Below are 7,340 nucleotides of genomic sequence, written 5' to 3'. Positions count from 1 at the left end.
AATGAAGACACTGTATCTAAGGCCCTACCCTATACAGCAAATGCGTAGAACGCAGTAGTAACAGGAAGGCCACAGTACTAAGTGTCTGCAACAACAGTAACCACACAGAAATGATCCAAATAATGCTGCAGCTTGAGGAATGTTAACAGAAAGAGAGAGGGAAAAACCACCACCACCACCAACAACAACCACAACCACAAAAACCACCGAAAACTGTGGAAGGAAAGAGCAGAGCAGAGACAAATGAACAGAGACTAAAACTAAACCCAAAGACATTGGTTTGGAAAGGAAAACAGGTGGTTGGAGAGACGGCTTAGCAGTCAAGGGTGCCTGTTGCAGGGACTGGGGAGATGAGCACCTGCTGCAGAGGACCCGGGTTTGTTTCCCAGCACCCATGTGGAGGCTCACAACATCTGTTATTCCAGTTCCAGGGCATCCAACACCATCCTCTCACCTCATTACACACACACACGGTGCACATACAGACAAGCAGGCAAGACACTCATACACACAAAGGCAAGTAAATAAAATTGAGAAAAAAATTAGCAAACTGATAAGCTCTTTGATGGACTAGCTGAGGAAAAAAATGATGGCCCAAACAAGTAAAACATGAGATGAAAAGACAGATTATAATTTATACCAGAGAAATGCAAAGAGCAAGCCAAGTGTGGTGTCACACATCTTTAATCTCAGCAGAGAGATTAAGTAGCAGAGAGAGGTGGGTCTGTCTCTGTGAGTTGGGATCTAGCCTGCTCTACATAGAAAGCTCCAGGACTTGACAAATAGATCTTATGTCAAAAAAAAAAAAAAAAAAAAGGAGATTTGAGGATCATTATTATGATTATTCTGAAGAACTGTGTGGCAACAAAGTGGAAAATTAAAAAATGGACAGATTTCTGGGCACATACAGTTGAACCACAAAGACACGGAAAACCTGAAAAGATCAGGGATGAGTAATGAGAATAAAGACTTTCAGCAAAGAAAATCCTGAAGAAACAAGTCAATGAAGAAATCAAAAGAAACATTTAAGAAAAACTTGCCAGCAGTGGTGGCACACACCTTTAATCCCAGCACTCGGGAGGCAGAGGCAGGCGGATCTCTGTGAGTTCCAGGCCAGCCTGGGCTACAGGGGGAGTTCCAGGCCAGCCTGGGCTAAGGGAGAGCCCCCACTGATGCCAATTCTTCTCAAATGATTCCAAAGAATTGAGAAAGAGGAAACCTTCAAACTCATTCTTTCTTGTTATTCAGACAAAGACTCATGATACAGTCCAGGCTGGCCTCAAACTCACAGAGATCTACCTGCCTCTGCCTCCCAAGAACTAGGATTAAAGGCGTGCACCACACCACCCAGCCTCCAAACTCATTCTGTGTGGCCTGCATTATCTTGATATCAAAACCAAAGAAGGGGTCCAGCGAGATAGCTGACCAGCTGAGTAGAATCCCTGAAACCGCATGGTGGAGAGAACACAGGTTGTCCTCTGACCTCTACATGTGTGACATATGCATACATGAGAATAAGTGTTTTCAGGAAACAAAGAAATAGCCGAGTGGTGGTAGCGCACTCCTTTAATCCCAGCACTCAGGAGGTAGAGGCAGGTGGATCTCTGAGTTCAAGACTAGCCTGGTCTACAGAGCGAGTTCCAGGACAGCCAGGAGTACACAGAGGAACCCTGTCTTGAAATAAACAAAAAACCTACAAAGAAACAACAAAACCCATAGAACAATATCCTTGACTAACACAGATGCAAAATTTCTCAAGTAAAATCCAACAGTGTGCACACAGGGATCCAACAAAAGCAAGTCAATCAGCACAGTAAACGAGCTGGGAGTGATAGTGCCCTCCTGTAATCCCAGCACTCAGGAAGTGGAGGCAGGAGGACTGCCATCAGTTGCAACCCAGCCTGGGCAACGTAGTTCCAAGCTGGCCTGAGCAGCAGAATGAGATCTCCATCTCAAAAACAAACAAAACAACAACAACCACAAAATACGTGGCTGGAAAGATGGCTCAGTGTGTACACTGTTTGCCTTACAGGCCTGAGGACCTGAGTATGGTCCCCAGAGCCCACCTAAAGGTAGAAGAGACATGGCTGCTGTGGGATGTCTTTCTGGCTGATAAATAAAGCTGCATTGCTATGGCAGGGCAGGATAAGGTTAGGTGATACGTTCAAACTAAAGACAAGATGAAGATGGGTGGAGTAGGGGGAGACACCAGTCCGCCAAAGGAGCAACCAGATGCCAGCTGGCCGGAAATGCAGGGCATGATGATCACTTGTGAGGGAGGATCTGTATGAGTTCAAGGCCACCTTGGTCTACACAGTAAGTTCCAGGACAGCCAATGTGGGGGTCCCTGCAAGGAAACTCAGTTCAGCAAGATATAGCCAGACTGGTTCAAACTTCTAAAGTCTGACCTGGAGTGGTTTATTCTTTACATATTTAAACACAGTAAAACTTCCAGGTTTCCTCAGGACAATTACTATAACAAAGCTCAAGGCATGGCTACATTGAAACTCCTTTGCAAAGTCCATCTCTTTTGCAAAGCCCTGTGAGCTCTCCCACAAGGATGGGTTCTATTGACTGAGAAACAATGCTAGGATAAGGGGGATTCAGTGAGAACTGACTCTGCCAAGCAGCAAAAGGTCACTAGGTTGTTAAACAACACCCACTCCAATCTTCCGGGTGAATGGTGTCGATTTCTTCCGTTGAGGAGAAAAGCCTGTACGTTTAACAATGCTATCTGTAAGACTTCATGCCCTGTACAAGCCAAGGCTACATAGAGAAACCCTGTCTCAGAAAGCCTAAATATAAATAAATAAAACATAAAATCTTAAAAAATACCACGAAATCAGCCAAGATGTGTTGTGGTGTGTATAATCCCAGAGCTGGGGGCAGCAGAAGCAGTCGGGAGACACTAGGCAGAGAATAAACAAACAAGGATATGTATGGCATCAGGAAGAACATAGCCTTTGACCTCTGGCTTCCATAGTCTCCCCCACAAACATGCATCCCTACCCCCCCACACACACAGAATTCAAGGTTCAGAAGAGCGGATATTGTGGTAGTCAGGGCCTGAGGACAGGTTGGAGGCTTAGGTGGGGTGAGAGAGGAGGCATTGGAAAACAGGTTGTAGGACTGGGTGTGGGTACAGGAGGACTGGGTGTGGGTAAGGAGGAGTGGGTGTGGGTAAGGAGGAGTGGGTGTGGGTAAGGAGGACTGGGTGTGGGTAAGGAGGACTAGGTGTGGGTAAGGAGGACTGGGTGTGGGTAAGGAGGACTGGGTGTGGGTAAGGAGGACTGGGTGTGGGTAAGGAGGAGGACTGGGTGTGGGTACAGGAGGACTGGGTGTGGGTACAGGAGGACTGGGTGTGGGTACAGGAGGAGTGGGTGTGGGTACAGGACTGGGTGTGGGTAAGGAGGAGTGGGTGTGGGTAAGGAGGACTAGGTGTGGGTAAGGAGGACTAGGTGTGGGTAAGGAGGACTGGGTGTGGGTAAGGAGGACTGGGTGTGGGTACAGGAGGACTGGGTGTGGGTACAGGAGGACTGGGTGTGGGTACAGGACTGGGTGTGGGTAAGGAGGAGTGGGTGTGGGTAAGGAGGACTGGGTGTGGGTAAGGAGGACTAGGTGTGGGTAAGGAGGACTGGGTGTGGGTAAGGAGGAGGACTGGGTGTGGGTAAGGAGGACTGGGTGTGGGTACAGGACTGGGTGTGGGTAAGGAGGAGTGGGTGTGGGTAAGGAGGACTGGGTGTGGGTAAGGAGGAGGACTGGGTGTGGGTAAGGAGGACTGGGTGTGGGTACAGGACTGGGTGTGGGTAAGGAGGACTGGGTGTGGGTAAGGAGGACTGGGTGTGGGTAAGGAGGACTGGGTGTGGGTAAGGAGGACTGGGCGTGGGTAAGGAGGACTGGGCGTGGGTAAGGAGGACTGGGCGTGGGTAAGGAGGACTGGGTGTGGGTAAGGAGGAGGACTGGGTGTGGGTAAGGAGGAGGACTGGGTGTGGGTAAGGAGGAGGACTGGGTGTGGGTAAGGAGGACTGGGTGTGGGTAAGGAGGACTGGGTGTAGGAATTGGGGGACAGAGAGAAGATGGTGAAACTGGGAGGAAAGAGAAATGAGAGCAGACCCTGGCGGTAAGGTTGTAAGAGGTGAGCCATCAGCTATCAGGGCTGAGTGACTTTTTGGGTCTGGGGATCGAGAAGCAGAGATGATGCTAGGGGACCGTGGGCACTTTCCAAGTCACGATTCAGCGTGTTTTACATGTGCTCTGACAACTAGCCCTCAGTGCGCTCTGATGACGTTGGAACTGTTAGAACTATCTTCTAACAGAGCGGAGGCAGCCTTGGCAGAGACCAAGGTGAGTCCCAGAATCCAGAAGAGTCAAGTATTGGCTGTCATCTCCCCTGGGTGCTATTCTACAAATAGCCACCAGGGGGCAGAAAGAGGCCAGAAATTCAGACAGGCCAGGGCATTCTTGAACTTCCCTAAGCCTTTCTTTGTGCAAGAGGGTTTGATGAGCAAATGGTTTGACCTTCTGTGTTTCATTCTGGCACAGGATAAACTGAGGCCCAGGGCCGAACAGTGACTGACCCAGGTTACAGGACCAATCACAGGCAGAAGTGGGGCCAACTCTCTCACCTTGCCAGTGGCCCTGTCCTCTGCCTGGACTCAGCACCTGAAGGGAGAAGGTAAGGAGACACAGTGGGCAAGGATTCTGAGTCCAGCCTGTCACTCCACAGACATGGAGGCTCCACACAGCCCACACTGCCCAGCACACGGAAAGGGTAGAGCAGCCATGTCATGATCAAGTACCCGAAAGCCCGGGACAGGGTCTATTCTGAGAAATGCTGACAAGGCCAGAAGCAGGCAAGGATCTCACAAGGAGTGGCTGCCACGTTCTGCTTAGACACATGCTATCTAGCAGTCCCTTCGGGCAGGCGTCTGTCACATCACTCCCGGAGAGGTGTGAGGACGAAGCCGGAGATTCTCTCGGCAACTCTAGGCTGTGAAGCACACTCCCTGACTCAGGAGGCCTTCCCCCTAGTTCATTGACTCCTCTAGAGATGCATATTTGTGCAGGCTGGGCTCCGAGCCTGGCCCTCTGGTGGTTACCCGGTGCCACACCTGGACCCCCTAAGGAAAATGACAGGTGAACAGAACAAGCAGAAACTAAGGCAGGCCAGGCCAAGGGCTCCCAGACTCCCCAGACTGTGCCCTGAGCAGCCAGCCCGGGGTACAGAAGGCCATTCCTGGGAGTGTGACTTGTGTCAACCCTGCCTGTTCAGTTTGTTTACCTTCCATACAGAGTCACACAATACCTTAAGTCAGGGCATCCCCCAGAGCTCATCCTGACATGGGGATAGCCTTGGGGGCACCCCTCAGTCAGGGGCTACTGTGGGGGTAGTGGGGTCTGCTAAGAAGAAGAAGGTTCGTGCCAGCGATGGCGGAGGGGGCTTAGCACTCCTAAATCTCCTCTTTCTGTCTGAAGTTGGCGTGGGCTAGTGAGGACAGAGGTCAACTCTGCCACTCCTTTTGAATGGCTTTGGGAATATCTTGGTCAGAAGACAGGTGCCCAAACTCATATTTTAGCATGATCCTTACAGGCGCTGGCCCTGTATAATACAGTGCAAGATGGATCTGCAACAGGGTCCAGAAGGAGAGGAACGAGTTGGTGTTGACGTCCAGCTCTGCCCCTTGCCCTCCTGGGTACAGCTGAGGGCCCTGGAGTGGGCTGCAACCACCTCGAGGAAACAGTTGCTCCTTCTGAGACCCTGCGGGCATCCCCTATGCACTGGCCTCAGCAGTCCCTATGCACTGCCCTGGAGTGAGACTTGATGTTGGCCTGGCCTGTACTGGGACCAGCCCCCTCTGAATGAAAGAGCCCCATTGAGATGGTCTCTTGTCTAGACACGGGCCTTGAGCCCTTGCTCAGGGAAAGGCAGGATCTGTTCTGACCCAAGAGGCCTGGTGTCCCCTTTGTGGACCTCTGGGTGCTGGGTCACAGCTAAGCCAACTATCCCATCCTCAGAGCCCATGCTCACTTTACCCAGTCAGGTTCCTTTCCCAAACACCCACTTTGGGTTGAACCTGAATTCCTCTGTAGAATATTTTCTTCTTCACCATAGACTAGTCTGTGCTTTGGACTAACTATTATCACAGGTAGACAATCTGTCCCCAACACCATGAAACCAGCTGACCTGGATGCCCCAGAGGAGGGGACAGTAATGGAAAGCTCAGGCCCAGGGTCCTATGTAGTGTGGGCTGACATTGCCTCTTCCCCCAAATACCTACCTCAGGCAGCCAAGAAAGTGTCCCAGCCTGGGCATTACCTCAAGGCCCCTCAACAGCCTCCTGAGGCCATGTAAGGACCTGACCTAGCCTGGCCCTGAGGTCAGCTTCCTCAGTTGAGGATTGGCAGGGATGAAGAAGGCGGCTAGCTTGGCGGGAGGCCTCCTTTGTACCAAGTCTTTTCTCAACGGTGGAGCTGGGCTGCCTGCCAGGTGCCAGGGTGTGGCTCTGGCCTCCCGCCCCACAAGCGGCTTTGCCGCCAAGCCCTGTACCTGGCTCTGCAGCAATTTCCCGCGCTTCCTTTGCCAGGCCCGGCAAAGTGAGAGGCAGGGTGGGTGGGGAAGACAGAGTGGGCGGGCTCCCAGCTCACCCAGCCTACAACTCTGGCAGGGTTTCCAAGCCTAGACAAAAGGACTGGAGCTTTGGCATTTAAAATTGAATTCTCATTCACATATATATGAATGTATGGATATGTTCACTCTTGCTTGATAAAATGGGACCTCACCCCAGCATATGTTAGAGGACAGACAGGGACAAGTCACTCAACCACAGTGCTTCATTTTGATCTGAAAAATGAAGACAATACTTGCTTGTGACTTGGGAGGTTATAGGAGGATTAGATGTTTGCCTAGGCCACCCTCAGAACCAAATCTTGGGACATGAAGAGCTGCGGAGGCCCTGGTCATGGCTATGGTGTAGCTATCAATGGGGAGAATGTTTACCAACGTGGTTGGTTACACAGAAACGGATCTTCCTAACGAACCTTCAGAGGTATCACATGGAACCCAAGGACAGGGGACAACGAGGAATAGAAAATGAGAACGGGCTTTTGTTTTAAATTTCCATTTATTTGTGTGTGCACGCACACTGTTGTAGATGTGGAAGTCAGTGGACGACTTGAAGGAGTCAGTCTTCTCTTTCCACCATGTGGGGGCCTGGGGTCAAACATGTCATCAAGCCTGGTGGCAAACGCCTTTACCTGCTGAACCGAATTACCAGCTGAAGGGCCAGGATCTTAAATACATACAAGTCACCGAGTGGGCGGCCAGGAGGCTCTTCCGTCTC

This window comes from Onychomys torridus, chromosome 2 (genome assembly GCF_903995425.1).
Source record: "Onychomys torridus chromosome 2, mOncTor1.1, whole genome shotgun sequence".
Classification (NCBI taxonomy): domain Eukaryota; kingdom Metazoa; phylum Chordata; class Mammalia; order Rodentia; family Cricetidae; genus Onychomys; species Onychomys torridus.
The sequence above is the reverse complement of the archived record's forward strand: the minus strand, read 5'-3'. Positions refer to the sequence as shown.